The sequence below is a fragment of the Pipistrellus kuhlii genome, unplaced genomic scaffold (assembly GCF_014108245.1).
Source record: "Pipistrellus kuhlii isolate mPipKuh1 unplaced genomic scaffold, mPipKuh1.p scaffold_m20_p_6, whole genome shotgun sequence".
NCBI lineage: Eukaryota > Metazoa > Chordata > Mammalia > Chiroptera > Vespertilionidae > Pipistrellus > Pipistrellus kuhlii.
Window position 1 is genome coordinate 49,298,130 of NW_023425562.1, and position 23,134 is coordinate 49,321,263.

The window sequence follows — 23,134 nt, forward strand, 5'->3', positions numbered from 1 at the left end:
AAAAAGCAGCCTGATCCAACGTATCTCCTGCTTCAATTTACCAAAGGACCCGGTAACTTCCCCATGACAATAATTTCATCTGACGCTCTTTAAGAATGTAAGCGTCCGCCTAACCTGTGAGAACACAGCATGTTATGCCAGCATCCCAGCAACACACAGACTTTAGATCCTTGTAGAAACCCTTCATCAAACAACATAGAGATCATATTAGTGCTTTGGGCATTGGAATTGTCAATATACAGGCAATTCTACAAGTTCCACTTCTGCATCATGTATAAAACTGCAATTGGAACATATATTATGTGTTTTGTGCCCTAACATTACTCTTAGATTATAATGATACCAAAAGAAAGTATCTCCCTATAAATCGATATACTTTCTTTCATCTGATAGGAAAAGTTGTAATACTTGTATTTTTGTTGTTGGTTTGTTTTAGCCTTGGCTACCTGGAAGGTCAGAATTCAGAGTTTTGCTCTCATGTAATAGGTCCTCTGGTTAAAAAACTTGACCTTTTCTATTGCTGGACTCCATGACTTCATGTTCGCTTGTGTTTTATTTTTCCTTCAGCTACCTGACTACCTTTTTTCCCCTCTAAACTATTGAAAATCCTTTCATGAGAGGAAATAAACACAATGATTCATGGTAGGTTTGTTTTATAAAGACACCGCAAACAAAATCAGGGAATACTGTGCTCCCAATGGGAATGCAGAGTGAAGTTCCTGTGAGCCTATGGCCACAATATTTTCACCAGCTGATCGATACAAACCTAGTTTTATGTGTTTCTGTTTGAAGACACACGTTTAATATATGCTGCTGATTCATAAACTTTGAGATCATGGCCAACAGCCCTGTAACTCATACCTGAATGAGGCTTGTGGAACACATATACTTTCTCCTTAGGCACATCACAGCCTTCCTGTGCTTAAGAGCACTACACAGAACTTCAGTGCTATGCTTGGGGCCATTTTAAACAGACAAAATCTTCCATATAAAAGCACAAAAATGCAAGAAATGTGGCCCTCAATGGGGAAAAGAGCACTTGTTTGCCATCAGAGCTGAAGTAAGGAGGTAGAGTATCAACTTGTTTGATCTAAGCTGGGAATGTGCATGTCAGGAAATTCAAGAGTTTCCCCACTTCCAAACATGTCTGTGGGTGACTGCAAATACACCGGGGCACTGGTTTGGGGGTTACAAATGAATTTTAACCAGTAGGTAAATTCACCAATATGCAATCAGTAAATCATGAGGATTGATTGTACAGATTCCCAAAGATAAAACCATTATTTTGAGGCCAATTCGTGCATTAGCCACAATTAGAATCTCAGATGATTGGGTACAAAGGAGGCCGTGAGGGAGCGGAGCCAGGGATAGGTTCACTTGGATAGCCTTGTGGAAAGGTTAGCACGAAGATGAGAGGAGCAGACCCAGGGCAGCAGGCCCACAAGGGGCCCAGGGCTCTGGGAAAAGGAGAGGAGAGACAGGTGAGCCTTAAAAGGACTCGGCATTAACCTATCTCACAATTTTACTTTGTTCCTATTACAGGAACCCTTCTATTACATTCATTAATGCTTAACTAGAATCATTCAGGGGACATTTTTTCTTCCCCAATCAATTCTTACTCTAAACTGAGAAAAATGTATCAGTCTATAACAACCAAGTACTGTAATGCTAACACATCTGACGGAAAAGCAGCCTGATTAGTAATGAGTTCATTTTGGCCAAATTGTTAGTAAAAGTTGTAATATTAGATTCTGAGGGGAGATTCCTCTTTCTACTGTTTATGATGAGAAAACAATAGTAAGCCTGGAACAGCACTCCCCTCTCTCTCACACCATCATATTCACAGTAAAACCAACACAAAGACACACACAAGGCAAAAAAAAAAAAAAAAAAAAAAAGTAGAAAACAGGTTGGGAAAGATGCATGTGAATTTTGCAGCACTGGTATTAAAGCAAATTAGCCCATTCAATTAGGATGTTGCACATAGTAGGTCCTCTGGGGATCAACTACATAAAAAGTAGCTCTAAATTAAAATTAATTAGCTCCTAAAGTGAAGATTCAGTATGGTGTCTGTACTTGGCTTCTCATCAACACTATTGGATCTCTTATTCCGTGAGAACTATGGGGATTATTAACGCCATGGAGTTCTGTAGATATTGTCACCCATGGATCTTTGTTAGGGTTGATGGCTAACTCAATATCTTTTTCCATTAAGTTATTTCCTGAGGAGGATATTGATATATAGATAAATCATAATTGTACACTGTGTGTTATTCATGAACTTGGCTTGGTTCTTGAAGTCACACCCATGTTATTTCAGACTCCACCCTAGTTACAACGAAGCTCCTCCCCACTTCACTGAAGCCATCTCAGGGTTACGAAATGACTTCTCTTCTGTTCTGTGGCACGTACACTTCCTGTCCTTCATTTGGACTCTGGTCCTAAACCTATTTGGATATGAGACTGGCATAGAGATTTCAGCATATGAGGGATGGCTGCTCTAATAATCATGGTCTTAAAAATTATTTTAATCTTGGTTATCTGAAAAGGAAGAGGAATGTATAGCTCCAGTCTGGCCAAAGTTTATAAAATTTTAAGAAATATTTCAAAGAAGACTTCATGATTCACATTTTATATTTCAGAAGAATAGAAATAACCCTCCTGTTATTATCTGATATTTAAAAGTATTAGGTCTAGTAATAATTAATGTCGTTTTCTAATACTTTTTTAAATCGAATTTATTTAAACAATACAACAAAATTTAATCAACAATATAGTTGCCGTTGTTTTCTACTACTTGTGCCCAACGCTCAGGAAGCATTTTAATCCCTCTGTTGTAAAATTCTTGTGATTTTGATGCAAAAAATTCGGTCAATGCATTTTTGAGGCATTCTTCATTATTAAATTTTTTTCCAAGAAGAAAGTTTGGCAAAGAACGAAACAAATGGTAATCGGAAGGGGCAATATCAGGAGAATATGCAGGTTGAGGGAGAACTTCCCATTCCAACTGGCACAGTTTTTCAGCAGTGATTCTTGCAGTATGTGGTCGTGCGTTATCGTGGTGAAGAATTACGCCCTTCCGATTAATCAGCGCAGTTCTTTTTCTCTTAAAGCTTGGGCTAACCTTTCCAATTGGGCACTATACACTGCACTTGTAATGGTTTGGTTAGATCACATGTGTCAAACACAAGGCCAGCGGGCCAAATCCGTCCCGCCAGGCCTTGCAATGTGGCCCGCACCGCGCTGTCATCACTGCACTCCACTGCGTTTCCATCACAATGACAGTTTATGACTGTTCAGTAAACCATTCGGCCCGCGATTTAGGCTGGATTTTAGATTTTGGCCCCTTCTCTGATTGAGTTCGACACCCCTAGGTTAGATGGTAAAAGTTCATAATGAAGAATTCCTTTAAAATTCCACCAAACACACAACATCACTTTTTTCGCATGCAAGTCAGGTTTTGGCGTGGGCTACGGAGCCTCATTTTTGTCCAACCATTGAGGCCGCCTTTTCAAATTAACATACAGCACCCATTTTTCATCTCTGGTAACAATTTGCTCTAAAAACGGCAAGCGGTTTTGACGAGAGAGGAGCAAACTGCAAATTGTGACTCTTTGATTACGGTTGTTGTCGGTCAACTCATGAGGAACCCATTTTCCAAACTTTTGGACTTTGCCAAGTGCACGCAATTGATTGGAAATTGTTTTTTGTGAACAATTTAAAGTTGTCGCAAGCTCTTGTTGGGTAATTTGAGGATTTTGCACCAAAAGAGCTTGAAGAGCTTCTTGATCAAAATTGGACACACGGCCTCCACCACTCTTGTCATCTAACAAAAAATTTCCCTCGCGAAATTTCTCAAACCAACGCTGGCATTTTCTGGCGCTAACTGCATCTTGACCAAGAGCACTACAGATGTTTTTTGCAGCCTCACTTGCTCTTCTTCCTAATTGGAACTCGTAAAGCATGCAGTGCCGAATATGCTCTTCATCCGCCATCTTCTTAGCCCTAGTTTTGCAACAAAAACCAAACCAAACACAAACTTTTTCAAGCAAAACTTGTTAATTGCACTTCACACGTTCTGTAGATACCACGTGTTTGAAGGTTATGTCAATACAAGTCAACGCCAAGCAAGATTTTAAACGAATGTTTAAAAACGACATTAATTATTACTATAATGATCAAATAGATTGAGGTAAAGGTTAAAATATCTCTGCTTTCCAAAACAGCCAGTTTGCTCTGCTTTATTTTATAATAGTTTGACATTGGTGCCTTGGCCCAGTGATATGCAGCAGGTACAATCCAGTGTGGCTTAAATGTTCCTGATATCCTGATTGGTCAGTAGGCGTGATGCTATTCAATATGTTTCCCATCACCTCTGGTTCTCAGGGAATCAGGAGAGGAAACAGAAGAGATAAGTGCAAATACATCCCTGACCTATTTTAAAACCACTTCAAGAGCAAGTTCTCTGTACAGAGATTCAGAAGTATCTTGAAACATTTATTTTAGTCCCTTCCTGAACCCCAATTATCAGAAAGTTTTACCAGAAACTTCAGTCTGCTTATGTTACTTGCTGACACAATACCCAGTGACAATGGTACAAGTAACTCTGAAGGACAGTCATTGACCTTCATAGAGGTTTACAATTTCTCTGCTAATTTAAATGGAATACAAATGCATTAATTCAAGATACAACAAATATGTTTGTCTGAAACTAGAAAATCTAAGGAAAAATTGTTAGTTGCAGCAGACCACTGAACTAAGAATATTTTTAAACAGGCATTTTGCCCTGAAAAGTAAAGGCAGTTAAGACCTAATGGCAATGGTTATCTTAAAAGATATAGCAGTCAGGATTTTGAATTCTGCTTTGATCATCAAGAAAAAAGTAATTTTACTTATATTATTGATATGCTTCCAATGGTTATTTTCTTTATCTTTCTTTATATTATCACCTAAGCTTTGATAGATTTGAGAATGTTCTGATAAACCGTGTTAGTCTTAAAAATTAGTTGGAAAAAATATATATATCTACATTTCCTTTCACACATAAAGCTTTATAGAAATCTATTTTTGAAAAATAGTTCAAAAACCTTCTGTCCTTGAAAAGGAACTAGAAATCATTTCAGTTCACTCTATTAAATATTCTAGTAGTTCTGCAAAGAAAAACCCATAAAATATTTCAAAACATTCCAGTTGTTACAATAGAATAAACAAGAAACTGCTTGCAGATCCCTTCTCACAAGCAAGTGTGTCAACCACTTCCAGGTCAGTTTTTTAAATTTCACTGACTTGAAATGAAGTATTGTTTGGAAACAAGCCAAGTACAGATAGAAAATCAGGACTGAATTTCCCCAGGATAAACCACTTAGTATTACTCCAGGGTTATATCTTACACAGCAGCCTTCTGCCATTAGGCAATTGACCTAACTTGTTACTTGGCAACACATCTAAATATGCTTAAACAGCGAATGCTGGGCTCCATTTGGCTCACTATAATCAATAAGGTTTGATTTTTGTCTCTAAGGAAAGTCAAACTGTTACCTCTTTGTGATTCCTGTGAATTGTCTAAATCCTTAACTTGGAACCATTTTATTCTATGTAGTAATTGGGTTTTCTTAGACTGGCAGGCTGGAAATCAGACTGAAGTATACTGGTGTCTGATAAAATTAATTTCCCTCAGAACTGTATCTAAGAGCCCACTTAGATATTTCTAAAGGTAAAAAAACTTTTATTTCTAAAGGTAAAAAACTCAAAAGGGCAGATATTAAGAATGCCTCTACAATCACCAAGATACAAATAACCAAGGGATCTTTTGATATCACGTATCTATTGCTGATGGAAAACTGTTCAGGCAATTTGACCTCTTATTATTACTTTAGTCTTTGGACACCCTTATTACTAAAGGTGTCTGCCAGCTTATCAATGGAGTTTGTTTGCATATGCTTGTAATGTTCACCCACAAGACTGGAAACTGAAAGCTTAAACTATCAAGGATACACAGGCAGGTGTTGCAGATAGTGTTGGTGAACAAGTCTCAAACTCTACAAAAGGCCAATTTCCTTTCCTAGGTTGGCCTTCAGAGGCTCTACAGAAAGGTCACCCTTTCTACAAAGGAATGTGACCATATTTTCAGAATTAAGGATTTGAATCCTTATCTAACCCAGAGTCTGCCCTGGTCATAGAAGATTTTAAATGGTATCTGTTTCAGAAATTGCAGGCCATAGACCCACCATCTAACTGGGCAACATTAGCTTTAACAAATAAAGTTCTTTTTGCCCCAGATTGTTCCTCTAGAGGTCTATCCTGAAACTTCTATTAGGTATGCCTCTGGGTCTTTGCTACATGTTATAAGCAAAAAGCCTACTGGGCATTAACTGTTTTCAGTGATAGCGACTTTAGAGGAAATTGATTCATCAGAAAGACTGGTCAACAAGTCATTGATTTTCCATCTTGGGAGCAACAAATTGGTACCAAGCACTGTAGAAAAATATCAAAAGATAAATGTGGGCTCTTAGATACAGTTCTGAGGGAAATTAATTTTATCCATGACTTGTACTAAAAAGAAAGTTCTTTGTTCAACTGTCAATACGTGTCAAAGAAAAAGAAAACTCAAGGAGACAATCTTACCTCCATGATAAAAGAGACATATAATAAAACCATTTTCTCAGGCAGGAGTTTAGAGATCCCAGGGAATGTTTGGCCTTATAAAAAGCTTCATTATTTCCAATTATATAGGAGAAGATGAAGATATATCATTTATCTAAAAAGTTTACCAAAAATCACCTTTTGTTTCTTCCTTAATAAAGCTTTATAACAAAAGCAACTATCTTAAAAATAATATATGTTTATTTATAGACACCATTTCTGGGTTTAAATTTCTTTCTGGAAACTCACCACTGGAATGGCTATCATAGAAATATTCCCTCCCCCCTTTAATCCTAGTATCAATTAAATTAAGGTCCAATTAAACAGGGTAATTTTAAACTAATGGGAATTAAGTTATAGTTTCTGCTTAGAAAACAAAAGATATTATTTAAGATCTAGTCTACTCCTCAGACTTGTCTTACCTAGTGTTGAATTAGATATATGTTCTTAGTATCTGGGGGTACTAGATAATACTAGAGGAAGGCCCCAAATAGGTAAACACAACTTTTACTTCTGCTTTTATATGCACTTTTCTTAGAACTCTGGAGATTAGAGAAGAATTCATTGTTACCCAGATCATGTCGTTCAATTTTGCCTTTAAATTGTTCCTTGGGCCAACTTTGGTAATGGTGTTAAAATAAATTAAACTCATGGACATTGACAACAGTGGTGCTTGCAAGGTGGGCAGGTGGGCAGGTGGAGGTGGAAGAGAGCATAGAGGGTATAAATGGTGATAAAAATAATTAAAAATACTTGTGGAATAAATGAAAAAAAGAAACTAAACTCATAAAGATTATGGCTAGAATGGAAGAAATGTTTGTTTCTTTTTAATTTTCATCTTTTTTCATACCTTGGAATAAACACTGCTTGAATGTTCTGAAATCTTTACAAGTTATATGTAAAACATGTACCAAACAGAAAGCAGTTGTAAGAAAAAGCAGAATTTGTAAAACTTGTCCCATTAAAAGGAAAATTATCAAACTTTTCTTTTCTTACAGCTGAAAATTAGGGCAAGCAATGGATACATTTTTTTTGTTTTGTTATTTTAAAGCTGAAATGGATAGCCCTTGTGTCAGTCTTTAATTGAGAACTCATTATCAATGCCAGTCTTCACCCTTGACAACCATGTCAAATAGTCATACTTCATAGTGATCCTCAAATGCTCATCCTTCATTACAGGAGAATTTTTTAAATCTGAGATAATATGTGTGCCTTTTCTTTGTATTGTTATACTTCCACACAAACCTAAATACTCTGCAAAGTGAGACATTTGTGTTCAGAATATTCACTTACCTCTTCTCAAACCCCAAACAAGAAAAAACACACTTATATTTTTCAATATAAAATGAAATAATATGACTTTACAGATGTGGAAATCAGTGAAATAATACTTAGTGAATAACATAAGTAACAAAATGCTTGAAGGGGGAAGTACAAGAGGACTAAAGTCAACATGGTTCCAATTAGAAATCCTGACTGGGCTATTTCTAGACCTGGATTATGTGTCTAACTCATAGATGAATCATCAAATATTTTTTAAGGATTTTGCTTCTCCAACTATAATAATCAGAATACAAATAACTGGGCTATTGGCTTATTATAAGAAACTTTTATGAAAAACACATTTGTTTAGAGCTAGATGTCTGAAATGATGAATCTATAAAAAGAATGCTTTACTCACCTGGAATTAATCCACAAGGAACAGAGAGAACCCCTCAATTGGACAAGTGGGCATGCAGGAAGTTCATATTGACTATTTAATAATCAGAAATACTTGGAGTGGAGCCTGAGAGGCAGTAGATGGTTGTATAATGAATGATTGTTGATGTAATAAAATATTGCAAACAGTGAACTGAAATGTATATTATCATGGGAATAGTGATGGGGTAGGAAGAGGAAAGAACAGAGGGCGAATAACCTTCCCTAAACTTAGTCTCTTGGCAAAAACTTACAAATCAATCATTTGAAAATATTTTACATATTATATAAAACAGCAAAAAATAATCATTACAAAAGAGTTGTTCTTCAATTCTTTTAGAACATTGTGGTATATTTTGTTATCCTTTGGTAAGTAGATCTTGAGGTGAAAAGTATAAATTAAGTCACAGCAGAGCTAGAGCAGAGCTCCTGAGTAAAATGAAGACAATGAGAGTTTGTCTGTTCTTAAATCAATATGGACTGGGTGATAGTTATTAAGGAACCCAAATTAATAGATTCAATCACATTAGGGATCTGTTAGATTTTCCGTTCTCTGGTAACACAAACATTCCTAGCTGAGACAGGACTTTTTTGCATTTCACAGTGTGAATGGGAGAGAATGTGACCAAACAGAATTACAGGAAAAAATATGCTGCTTAAAAATGATTGTCCCACAAAAAGGGATAAATAGTGTCATAGTCATAAACTAAGAGCTACAGACATATTTAACATATCCTCTAAATTTAACAGTAATAATTATAAATGTAAATAATTAGATATAACCTTACATTTCCCCTAAGTCCTTCTAGAACTTAAATGTCATTTTTAGCCAAAGCAGACCAGTGCTTACAAAAAAGGAATAAAATTATGAGTCCTATCTTATGGCTCTATTCCTCCCTCTTTCCAAGGTCTCTCTGAGATGGCATTGGTTCTTGTGAATTTTGATTATTACTACATTGCAGTATTCCCTAACCACTATCACTAGGTTGATCAACCTTAGGAGGTGTAGATTCTGGAAGTCATTTTCCTACACAGATCCAACTGAATGACCCCAAATGCTGTATGTCTTCCCCCCTCAATGTGCTTCACCTTTTTTATACCTCACTTCAGTTTTGAGGACTATTATTCATCCATCTATTGCCTCCTTAAACCAACTATTGAGACCTTATAAACATTTTTCCTTTCTCCTAATATCTGATCAATACCATTCATTAATTTCTATCCAGGTAGAATTTGTGCTCTCCAAAGGATTTGAATAATTTTTGAATTACTTATTTTTATTTCTTTTCTAACCTTATAATCACTGACCTAATTTCAGACCTTTTTTGTTTTCCACTCTTAAGTATCTCTCTACAGTTGTAACCCCCTTAAATTTATCTTCCTCTTTATTTCCACATACAGCATTAAAATCACTGATTTTACCAGTTTACACTAAAAATTTTCTGTCATGTATCTCTCTCTACCTTACCAGATTTTAAGCCCTTCAAGAACAGGAACTAGATCTTATTCATCTTTATAACCAAAGGACCAAATGTGATGCTGACATGTTAAAGGTACTTCAAGAAGTTTTTGATGAAAAATTAAGGTATATAAAAATTATACCAGAGACCACATTGCTATTATCACTTTTAACATGGTGAGCAAATATTTTATTGTGATAAATAACAATGTCAACTTTAACATAACTTGACATTTCCTGTAAAGTTTATGCTATCCAGGTAGAATTTGTGCTCTCCAAAGGATTTGAATAATTTTTGAATTACTTATTTTTATCTTTTGGAACAAGTGACCATGCCCAATAACATGTTTATGGTAGAAAAGGCAAATTAGAAAGCAGTTTTAAGCTATTTCTTTAACTCTCCTATTCCCAAGTTCTACACACTTTTAGAAAACATGATTCCTGAAAAATAAGACAAGTAGAAAATATTATTCCTGTTTATAAAATACGATTATGTAAACAGTATATCTTTCTTTAAATATATAGTTAACATTTATGATTTTGAATTATTCCTATTTCCTTTTGAATTAATTGGTGCCTATTTCTGTAGGTGTGTGAATATTTACTCTATTGATTTTAAGAATCAACATTACTACTCTAGACTTATTACACCATACTGTAAGGCTCATTAAAATCTCTTAGCCCAACGCCTTCCATAAACTAAAGGACAGAAATCTAGTTTCTGATTCCTATCATAAGTTTACTATAAAAGTCAAAATATAGTTTAAAAGAGTGAAACTCTGCAGGAGATCAGAACCATGAAAACCACACTTGATTAGAAAAACTGCTGGGAACCAGGAAGAAAAACACTATAATTCAAAGGAAATTCATCTTCACAGCAACATAGTTATTTTCCTATTGTTGTTTTACAGAGAAAACCACAACATAGGACTCATAGACATCTTTGCAGCGTGCACTGAAAACATGTGCACGCCAGGCTTTCTCCATGCCTGCAGAGGCAAGCTCTCAGGTTAGCATTAACTTCTGCATTGGGGGTGGGGGGTGGGGGGTGGGGGGGGCAGGAGAGAGAATCAGACAAGGGTCCTTACCCTCATCAGGCCCTCACCTTTACCATGGATACTCTTTGTATCTCAAACAGAATGAATTCTCATCAAGTATATAAAGTCCTAAGGAGAGCAGAGTGCATCTCCATTAAGAGGGCTCAGGACCAGTACTAATGAGTTATGCATTCTACTTTCTACTTTGGTTTGCTTGTGTTTTGTTTCCCAGTAAGTGAAAAATTAAAACCTAACTAGGGAAATTTGTATAGGTCTAGTTCAAAATAACTAGCACCTGATGATGGCCTAGTGAGGTCTGGAGAGAAAAGAAAACCCAGGTTGCTCATTTCACTTGATTACTACTATGCAGTCTTTATCAACTAGCACCAGTTTCCAACTGAAGATTAAAGAATAGACCTTCCTCATATTATGCTCTATTTTTATGCCTGTTTCCTTATGTCTTAACCCTCAGTTATAAATACCAGAATATTTTTATTAGAGCAACTTTTTTATGATATGTTTTGCAGTGTTGTTTTCTGTATTGTTTCTAGTAGAAGCTTATACTACTAAACCTTGAGAGCAACATTTGATAACAGGTATTGCCAACCTTAAAAAAAAATTTTAAAGTCAAAGACTGGATTGGGATAGGAGAGGAACAGAGACTGGGAATAATAGGTTCTACATAGTTAACTGTGGTAACTCTCTTTGTTTTACTCAATGAACTAAGAAATTACCAAATGGGTTACATGGCTCCTGCATTTCCCAGCATTTGGAAGAAAACTTTAGAAAATCTCAGACACAGGTCAATCCATGAAGGTACCTGAGTCAATATTTAAAAGCTCTGTAACTGTAGGAAACTCACCCCACTATTCTTTTGACGTTGTTTCTGTAATGTCAATTCTGATTAATAGGTAGCTTGTAGTTGAACAGCATGTTTGTATAAAAATCCTAGGAATTAACTTCAAAAACTACAGATTCCAGCCTTCAGACATTCCAGCTCTTGGAGATTTGCTGAAATCTTGCTTCATATGAAAACCAGGAAGATGCACACCAGACTATTGGTCTTATCAGAATAGACTGTGCTGGTCTGCACACAGTACCCTAATGGAGAACTCTCAACCCCCTCTCCTTGATCTCTTTGTTCTGTTTTCCCTCTCCCTTCTTATAAAAACCTTAGTCTATACTGAGATGGAGAAGTGAGCTTTGGGACAAAAGTCCCCAAATCAGGTGGCTGGCACTTGAATAAACCACTTTCTTTCTCACCAGCCCCTGTCTCAAGAGTTTGACTTTCATTGAAGCAGGCAGCTGAACCTATGTTTGGTTACGCTCTTGATCTTGGAAAAGTTTTCCACCTTTTTTTTTTTTTTTCACTAAGAGATGAGAGTTTTTGAAAATCTAATTTTGTTCTATATTTAAAATATTTTGACAAGTCCAAGAACATTAACCAGCAGTATTTTTTTTTTTTACGAAAAGAGCATATTTTGAATAATAGACCACAAGAACTGAGTAATTTTTTTAAACAAACTTAGGCTGTGAGGTCCTTGCCTAAGTTAGACTAAACAAACAGAATACAAAGCAATTTTGTTTTTCTAATTATTTTTTTTTTTCTGGTGTATCCCTCAGGTCAGATTTAGTACACAATTTCAATTTTCTGAGCAAGTTAAAGAGAGAAGCACAAGAAAACATATTGGGTTGATCCCAGGATCACTATAATTTAAAAAATGTGTACTACAGAAAAAAGATTAAAATAAAATGTTGTACTTATTTCTCTAAGCCTTTTAAAATGAATTTTTTCCTTTTTAGAATATATATATATATATATATATATATATATATATATATATATATGTAGTTGCCTTTCTCTCTTTATTCTCTCTGTGTGTAGGTATGTGCATGTTTCAATATCTATGGATATCTATCTATCTACCTGTCTAAATGGGTAGATAGGTAAATAATTGAAAGAAGAGAGGAAATATACAAAGAAAAAATGAGAAAGGAACTAAAAACATTAAGCAAAAATTATATGTTATCTGGGTCTAATGCTAGACAATAGAGATATTAAAATAATTAACATTTTTCTTTCACACAGGAGAAAAATCAAACCTTTGGAGACTAATTTCATATTGATAGCTATATTATTCAGCACTAACAATATTTTATTAGTGATGATTTTCTTAATATTTTTATATAAACCTTACTAATTTATGAGATCTAATTAGCCTTCTCTGAAATTGTTCCCAAAATTATGTGGGTGATGCTTGATAGCCTTGATTTTGTTTTACCTACTAAAAAAGTTTCTTTCTGCATTTTTGGGTATTATACATTTGGTTTATATGGCAACTACAACTGAATTTACTTTGATCTGTTATTTTTTTTACAACTTCATTAACTACACTTTCACTACTATCTCTTAATTTGTGATCTAGAATATATATCAAACATCAAACAAGTTGTGTTCTTATATTTATAGAATCACAGTTTTGGAAGGTCATTTAGTCCAATTTCCCAATCCAAACCATCCCTAGAATAACTAAGTCTTAGAGAACTACCTACACTTATGACTTCCCAAATGTCTTTCTGGCCACACTGTGTGTCTCTCTCTGCCTATTTCCCACTCTCTGAACTCTTCTGCCAGCTCACTGAATGCATCAAGCTATTTCCCAAGCCAGGAACTTGGCGGATACTTTTGCTCTGTCTGAATTGTTCTCTTCCAACTGTTCACCAGACTGACACCCAGATAGCCTTTATATCTCAAGGAAAACACTATTTCTTTAGACAAGTCTTCTTGGCTGCCCCCACCATTACTCTTTTATATTTGAAAAAGTTGCTTGCAGTCACAATAACTTCTCATATTTCTTTGATTTTAATTTTGTTTTAGTGTTGTCCTTCCTGTTTTTGAACGCTATTTCTTTTCATTAGAAAGAAGAAGAAAGCAATAGGCACTGAGAATAACACTTTCTTTCACATCCATTAACTTCCTTATTCACTGCTTTGCTCTAAATAACACTAGGAGAATTTGGGGCTGTCCTTAGCATTTTTTTCCCCCCAAATTTCAGTCCACTCTGAGTTTTACTCTTCCTCACTATACTTACAGCTCATTTAACACCTTTGTAAGTATTTTTAATTATGTGTTCCTTGGTTCACCAATTCTACAAGCCTTTTTTTAAAAAAATAGATCTGATTAAAATCTCTTATGTATTGTATAATCATGAATTGCTCTAGTGCAGTGTTTCCCAAAATATGGTATGCGTACCCCCAGGGGTACGGGAAGAGTTTGGTGGGGGTAGGTGTTGCACTGGAGTTTGGTGGGGATATGCACTGCACCATGCTTAGCTGCGCCTAATTCTACGTTCTCATGATTACGAGGGGTACACAGCGTTACGAAAATTATAGAAGGGGTACACATATGTCAAAAGTTTGGGAAACACTGCTCTAGTGGTATCTTTCTTGGGATAATGGGAAGTGCTAATTCCAATTTTTTTTTTTTTTTTTTTAGTTAATTTATCTGAACTCTTTTTCTTTTCTTTTCTTTTTTTTAAATTCCATCTTCTGTCAAAGCTGCCAATGATTCCAAATTGGGTGATGTCCTCAAGATCATGGCTGGAAATAGCCTTCATGGGCACTTGATTCTTAACTTTCTCTATTTGCCTATGACTTCTCCCAAGTTCTCCAGGAGGTTATATCCAAAAGCCCAGTTTTACATTTCCACTTGGATACCTAAAAATATTAAAGGTCTGGAAATGAATTGTTTTTCTTTATCCATCTTAGGAAATGGCTTTACCATTACCCGATAGCTCCAGCAAAAAACTGGGTGATCATTTTGTTTTCTCATTTCCTTCATTCCCATTCTTTATCCAATTAGTCAGCAAGTCCTATTATCTCTGGCTTCAAATACTTCCTGAATTTATCCACTGCTCTCTCGGATCACTGTTTCCACCTATTTTAGTAGGTCATCTCTGGCCTACTGGAATACCCTCCTAACTGGTCTATTCTGATCCCCATATAATATGTTCTCTTCACTGAGGCCATAGTGATCTTTTAAAAAGATGGCCTTGCCCTGTCTCATGTGGCTCAGTTATCGGGCCATGGACCGAAGTGTCACAGGTTTGATTCCTCGTCAAGGGCACATACCTGGGTTTCAGGTTCAATCCCCGACTCCAATTGAGGTGCATGTAGGATGCAACCAATCTTTCCCTCTCTCTGTCTCCTTTTCTCTCTCCTTCTCCCTCCCTACCATTCTCTCTCTCTCTCAAAATAATAATAATAATAATAATAATAATAATAATAATGCCAATGGAAAAAATATTTTTGGATGAGGATTAAAAATAAAAATATATAACAAATAAAATGAAGGCCTCCCTGAGGCTCTCTCTGGACCATTGAATCACACCAAGCCTTCCTCTCCATCCCAGGTCACTCTCATGATTATACTTTAAATATTTTAATAGCATTGAAACTTCCATAATTGCTCATTTCTTTATTAACTTAGGTGTCTAACTGAAGATACTTCAAGCTATTTTTTAAACAGAATTTTGTTCTCATTATCAACACTCTAATCAAGTTTTCTTCATGTAAGGAGGGCCTATGAGAAAAGGTTAATATTTAGGGAATATGAGTAATGATTGCAAAAGGTACAAAGCAAAGTAAGTAATATTCTGAGCTCCATTTATGGGGAACTAATAGTCTCAACTTCATTTATGAGGTTTACAATAGGGTTTTACTGCCCTTAGTGATAGTCCTACTTCCTACAACCATATAATGAACTCAAGCTCCCTATACACCTAACAATGAGCAAAAAAATAATTGTCCTTTAATCATCATCTTTAGAAAGGGACATATTTGATATGGAAAACAACTTGTTTGTCCTGTCTGCTTTTACTATAATTGTTTTCCTGCATCTCAACATTGCATTACTTGCTCAAGAGCTTAACTATTGGTTAACCTGCCTTGATGATTCAACTCAAGAAACTGGATTAACTATGAGCTGAGTTTTATGTAAATAATTGGCCTACATTTCATGCTCTAATGATTTAAAAATAAAAAAAAATAACTAACCCGAAATCTCCAAGTGAGGGTGGGAAAAGAGCAGATTTCTGTTCTGAACCACCTGGGGCTTTGGATGACTTCCACTTTTCCAGAAGAGTAGTTCAATACATGAAAAGCAATTCAGACACCAGCAGATAATGTTAGTAAAAGCTGGTGTGCCAATGAGCTGAGATGATCAGTTATCCTAGGGTTACCTTCCCTATCAGGTCAAGTATTCCTGTTCCAGAAACAACCCATGAGAGAGTGGTTTGCTCACTTATGACAGATTCCTTTATGTCTTGTTGGCAACTGTGAGAACAGGCCCATCCAGTTTCATCTGCAATGTTTTATTTTCCTTTTGAAATCAATGATGGTAACATTTCATAGGAGGCCATAGTCATTTCTTAAACAGAAATGCCTCATTAATATCAAACTACCAACAATACTTCTTTTTTCTTTTCTTTTCTTTTTTTGTCATCTGTAAGAATCCCCCCTTTCTTTCCAGAAAGACTGATCCATCTGGGTAGAGGATTATGTTAGGAAACTATGAAATATATTTAGGGGGAATGGATCTATCACTTCATACTACTATTTGAACTTTATAGTAACTTGACAATTCAATAAACTTAAATACCTAGGCTATTATGCTAAGTCTATCTTTTCTGTTAACTTTTAAAATGTAAAACTATAAACTATGTACATGATACATATATGATTTTATATTACTGAATATGCATGAAAGTAACTAAATATTTTTTTAAACCACAAAATTTTCTCTTAAACAGAACTGAAGAGAAAATTCATAGCTATTACTATGTTAAATAATAGTTTTGTTCCTAATAATCCTGAAACTACATGTTGTTAAATTGGGCTTAAGTTAACCATTTAAACAACTGGAATCTTCTACCCTTAATTTCAGACCTTGTTATAGGAGAGTGACTTTAACCAAACATACATTTTTCCTAGGAAGGCAGCCTCTAGGTTCCCTTGCTAGTCACATTTCACCTGCTTCAATAATTTTCAGATTATGTTGTATTGGGTGGGAAACTCTTGAAAGCTAATATAGTGTCACCACTTGAAGGTATACATTTGCTCACACCTTGTTACCGCAACACTTGGATCAGAATATTTTTTTGGGCGCGGGAGGAACAACACAACTGAGCAAAACATTGGACTGAATTTACTTTTTCATCCTCTGCTTCTCTTTCACCTGAGGAAGGGCAAAGACATGTGTGAGCATTTGCCTGGCCCGCCTCCCTAAATGACTTCTCCTGACATGAAACTCTAAACACGTTCTCATTAACGATCATCATCGTTATTAATCCTTGGTTGTTGTTTGAGAAGGAAATTGCCACGGTGGTGCCCAGTTTTTTAATCCTCACCAGCTGTTTGAAATGCAAATACAGAAAAAAGAAAAAAAAAGAAGAAAAAAAAAAAGACAGTCAGCTAGTTGCCTGCTGCCATCCGCACGCACACACACCACCGCTCGGGCTAGGATCCCTGCGGGCAGGCTCTGCGGCTCTCAGCGCTCACACCGGCCAGGCTCCCCTCGCCTCATCCACGTCTCACTTCCTTCTCCAAGGCCGGGCGCTGAGATGCCCTGAGTGGGTGGGAACACATTCCAACAGCACAACCCGACTCACCAGCTCGCGAAGTTTCCCGGGCGCGAGGGGCTGGTGTCAGGTTGCAGCGGCTCCTTCCCCTTCCCCTTCCCGGAGCTGGGACTCCGGGGCTGGCTTCCACTCCGGCGGGGACTGACGCGGGATCTGCTCTACAGGGCGACCATCGCGAAGGCGGCTCCTTCTCCTGCCAACCTGTGGCTCCGGCTCGGTCCCCGGCCCCTGCCCGTCTGTCTGGACAGCGACTCGAGCACCACCCCTGGGTCCGCACAGCCGCCTGGCTCTGGGAGGTTTGTGTGAGAAGAAGGCGTGTCTCCGGCTCCTAAGGCGGATGTGCAGAGCACACACCTCGGGCCAATCTTGGTTGTGACTCAAAGGCGCTTGGCTCCTGGTTAAATTCTCCTAGTGCAGCCTCGAGCCCTCGCAGCAGCTCATTTTTATTCCTTATTTCCCTGGCTTTTCTTTTGATATATATCAAAAGAGAGCCCAGGGCACTGTGAGAACTGCTCCCAACGCCTTGCATTCTCATTCTCTCCCTCGGGAATGTCTCATTAACTATAGAGAGTGAGAAATTGCCAGTGAAGAACAGAGAAAGGCCAAGGAAATGGAAGGGCAGCTCGAAATTCCTGTTTTAAAAGTGAGGATCTGTGGCTATGCATACATTCATCAGTATGCACAGGCTAAGCTTTGCCTCCTAGGCACTTCAGAGATCAGTAGGTTAGCAAATAGAGATCAAACAGAATCAGGAGGACACACAGGCACTGAACCTACTATGTGGCACACCCTATCCTGGACACTTTGATTCACCCACAACAGGGATCCTGACTGGCTCCCTTGAGCTCACAGTTCAGACAGACTCACACCCCTAGTTTACAGACTAATGTAAAGGTAGGAATCCCAGGTCATATACATCGGATAGCAGCTATTTCTTACTCTGTGAAAAATATTTAAAAGTTCCCAACCTGTTGCTTGCACTCATGATGGTCAACAAGGAAATGAGTGCTTAGAGAACCAGCTAGGAAGTGTCTCCTGGGGAAGTGCTGTCGGGTGAGGGGGGGTAAGGGAATACCCCAAAATCAAAATGAAACACAAACAATAGCAAAGTAGTGGAGAAGAGGAGCATTGACCCCAAAAGAATTTGTTTATTCTATAGGAAAATATGGAAGAAGTTCTACTTTCCGTGTCTCAATGGTCCCATCTTGAAAATGGGGATAATAAAAAACCTTCATAGGGTTATAAGTTCAGATCAGTAATGTGCACAGAACAATGTGTAGCACAGAAAATGCTTTGCATATGTTGGCTAAGTTTATTATTTTGGTGGCACTTATCTACTTTATTCTCTCAAAGTAAAGTCTAATTCATATAAATTATTCTGATCAACCAGGAGAAAGTATAAGAGGTTCAGGTTGTAGATTTTCAAAACATATACTGTATGCTGGCAATCTATATTTGTGATAAATCTATTTCACACTCATGAACAATATCTAACTATATAACAAGTGTGTGTCCACACTTGTTCTGGGGCCTGGAAAGAGATAAAAGACTAAACATAACAAACTTGGATGTATTGCACTATACATAGTACATTAATCTATATATATAAAAGGCTAATATGCTAAGTGTTCCTCCTTCCATCCAACCATCGCTATGACGTGCCCTGTCCACAAGGGAGCAGGTGTTCAACACAGGAGCTGCTGAGCTGCAGTGACTTGGCAGTGGTGGTTCTCAGGTGACACACCCTGAAACAGAGAGGAGGGAGCCCAATTCCTTGAGGGACCACGTGTACTTCCACCTTCGGCCGTGGAGTATGTTATTGCTGGGGCACTATGGGCCCCGAATCTGGTTTGCTGCACACTTGCATTTGCGTTCCACACCCAGTACAACAGCAACTTTGCTGAGTGCCCTCCGCACTCTGGGACCCTTCGGGGGATGTGTGAGAGCCAGTTAAGCCCGATCTCCTAGGCCAGGCTGTGGAACCCCACCTGCCAGAGGGGCCCCACTCACTCCACAGAGGCCTTTCAAACCATGGCGCCACCCCACAGGCAGCTGGCCAGGGAGGGACCACTGGGTGTTGGCTCCAGGGCATGCCTGGCCCATCTCACCCAGTCCTGGCCACCTCCTAATTAATTTCCTTTCAATGTGCACAAATCCATGCACCAAGTCACTAGTTTAAAATAATTATCTGTGCTATACAACGATAATCTTCACCCATTGCATATGTTCACTCACGTGAATCCGAATGGCTATATTTTCCTGAATGCAGTAGAGTTTATAAGGCTCTTGCCCATAGAACATCTCATTTAACTTTCATGACATTGCTTTGAAATAGGAAAGTCATTTATCATTTATATTGTCCCCATTTTAAGAATGAAGAAACTGAGGTTGAGAAAGTGCCCAGAATCACAAAGGTCCCTAAATGTAGAACTCAGATCTTCTGATCTTGAAGGCAGGGCTCAAGGTGGTCACTACACAGTACTGCCTCCTTGCTAGCTAGGAACAGTCCCTGCTGTGAGAAAGTCTAGGGCCTGCTCTCCTGGTCACCCTCCCCTACTTAAGTGTGTCAGCTGCCAGCTAGGGTCAACTCTTGCAGGGACAGCTCTCTTGCAGTCACTTGCCCTGTAGGTCCTGTCTTTCAGGTTCTGAAGCTCAGAGGCACTCGTGTTGCAGAGTGATGCTGCTCAGCTACTCAGAGAGCCCACCTTCCACTCCTCCCCTAAGGAAATGGTGCTGAGGAGGCGAGGGTGGTAGGAGAGCATGAGAAGAAGGATGCTTGGTCACTCAGAAAGGCCACTCTGAATAGAGGTAACAGACCAGAGCAGAGTAAAAAACCCTGGAAAACCAGGGAAACAGGTGATAGCATCTTGTGACATAATACAAAATAAATGCCTTCTTATCCCTGACGTTGATGCAGCACAAATTAAATAGATATAATTTCTGTCAGGAGGTTTATCATCCAATAAACCTAGTGCAGGGGTAAACATAAATGTACATGGAGGTTTCTAGTGAAAAATGGCAAATTGATCACATGTTTCAGCTTCCCATCCCCTAACTCCTCTTACTCAAGAAAAAAATGAATATTTTAAAAGTCAATAAATCCTAAAGGCACATAAAAGGGAGAGGAGAAATCAAATGACAATAACTGCAATAGATGATTGGAAGAGTCTAAGTCAGATGGAGGCTTGGACTAATACACTGCATGCCTATAGGAGGGGTTATGGATAAGAAGCAAGGCAGCTGACTTAGCTGCTTTTCATCCTTCAAAATAGTCTTAAAAATTGCCATCTTGTCTACCTACTTGAACCACAAGTGATGAGATGAGAGGTTCCTAACTCACCCTTCCCCTGGGATGGCAGAGAAGGCTGTGTTAGGTAGCCATGCACAGGTTTGCCTCCACCCTCAGATGATTTTCAGTTCATATGAAGGCCGTCTAATCACATATAAAAATCACCCCCTCCACCGTTTAAAGAAACCCCACATCATGACTAACAGTCACAAGATTGGACTTCCAGGTCATGCTAGTTTGAGTCAAACTACTTTTAAAGATGTTACTTCAAGAAATATATAGGCTTAAATTAATTTATACTAGAAAATTGCTTTAAATGGGTAACACGTCCAGACATATTCTAGGCACCAAAGTGGACTTGTTCACATAATTATACATAGGGCATCTACTCTATGATGAAGTCTTAACCTACCCCCTGCTAACTTCATCTTGCCTCAGTTTCCTAGAATGTGAAACAAACACACTATGGCCTTGCCTAGAAATGATTGTAACTCATTCTAATTCTTTCTTTCTATGTTAAAGGAACATTCTATGGGAAAGAATCAAATGGTTTCATGAGTAACTTTTATATATAGCTTTTATCTAGCCCGACTTTCAAAGAAGTCACAGTAGTGGGTAAGCTATTATTTTGTCTATGAGTAGTGTTAGGCCCCTTTAAAAGTAACAGCAAAACTACTATAAGCATAATTATGGACATAATTACAATTATAAAATTGTTTAATCAATTTATCAGGTTGATTAAGGAGAAATAAATCCATATTAAAAACTAAGTAGAGAGGAAAGAATGTAATGAAATATATATGCACAAACATAGTCATAACAACACATATAACTGTGTGAACATACGTATAGTCATATATTGATATTTATACATTACATATTCTTACTCAATGTTAGCTTTATAGTGAACTGCAAAATAAAATGTCATTTGTGACTACCATTTAAATGTAAATGAATATATGGTGATTCCTTCATTTTTCCAAAATATGTTACTAAAAAACAGTGTTCTTATTCACTTTTGTTACATTTCAACTGTAAACACTTCAAATTGTCTTATCACACAACTGAGGAATAATTCTTTTGTAAATTTCTTTGCTTTTTAACCAATTTTCAGATCATTTTTTCCCAAGCATTCAAACTAACATTGATTGATATAATTTCAGTCAATTATTCCTCCTTCAATTATTTTTTGTTCAAATTATTAATGTTCCATGATAAGAGATCCATAATGCCACCAATATAAAGTCAATATATTTTTTAACATATAATTTGGAAAATTATGTTGCCATATATTTGATCATATATACATATATATGAAGATAGTTTGCAAAAATAACAATTAGCAAATAAAGATTTAGTGATAGCAAAGAATTCGGTCAAGTAGGCTATTATTAGTTAAGTTTTGAGGAAGTCAAGATTTTATGTGAATTTTCAACTGTATAGGTGTCAGTTTACCTAACCCTTGTGTTGTTTAAGGGTCAGCTATATGAGGGTCTATTTCAATAGGCAGAGACTGCCCAGGGAGTGATAAAAATACTCCCCATCAGCCACTGCTTCAGTCCCTCATAGGTTCTCCCCTCTGTGTCCAAAGTCTTAGAGTTGACTTTTCTTCAGGTCCACATAGGTCATGCAACAGTATTTCTAACACATTCACCATGTCTAAGTCACATCAGAAGTGAAAGATATTGCAAGTGACTGATGAAAAGAAAGCATGCTTCAAAACAAAACAAAACAAAACAAAACAAAACAAAAACAAAAAAACTTCCCTTGTTATCTAACAGGGGAAAAGGAGCCTGAACTAAAGAATCATGAACATTTTCATTGTTATAATTCCTGAAATACTTTTCAAATTAGGTGTAAATGTAAGCTCTTAAAATATGAATGGAGAAGGAGTGAGTGCTCAAGAGTGGTAAGAAGGCCATTAGTTTTTGTGTTTCATGTAAATACCCAGTGCTTATATACACTTGAAACCAGTGACTCCTGTAACAAGGAGATAAAAAAGATACTGTTCCTCTAATCAAAGGCTGACATGTTCCCCACCAGGTAATACACAATAGTCCCGGTATCACCCCAGGCTCCAAACCCTCAACAAGAGGTGGGTTCTGAGTTAATCAGGTGATTCAGGCAACAGCCACAGCTTCCAGTCCTTGACCTAAGGCTGAGTTCACTGCTTATCTGTGAAGCTGTCAACAAATTTCAAAAACTGTGACTCTTCACAGAGCAAGATGTGGAAAAGAGAGCAGCAACAGTGTTTCATATCTCTGAAGGAAATCCCACAGCTTACAAGCAAATCCAGTGGGCTGAATATATCATTCATTTTTATCCCAGTAGGTCATGATGGAACTGCAAGATCAGATGCTCTATAAGAGAG

At 37.3% G+C, this 23,134-nt stretch overlaps 1 protein-coding gene across 3 annotated transcripts in view; it reads right to left on the bottom strand.

The window, feature by feature from the left end:
• Positions 1–17,782, bottom strand: part of RAB27B (RAB27B, member RAS oncogene family) — a 54,072-nt gene extending 36,290 nt beyond the window's left edge. For all 3 annotated transcript variants that reach the window (XM_036417896.2, XM_036417893.2, XM_036417894.2), the window contains exon 1: positions 17,505–17,782. The gene's annotated coding sequence lies outside the window, so the exon portion shown is untranslated. The remainder of the gene's footprint in view (positions 1–17,504) is intronic.
• Between the last annotated feature and the right edge of the window lie 5,352 nt (positions 17,783–23,134).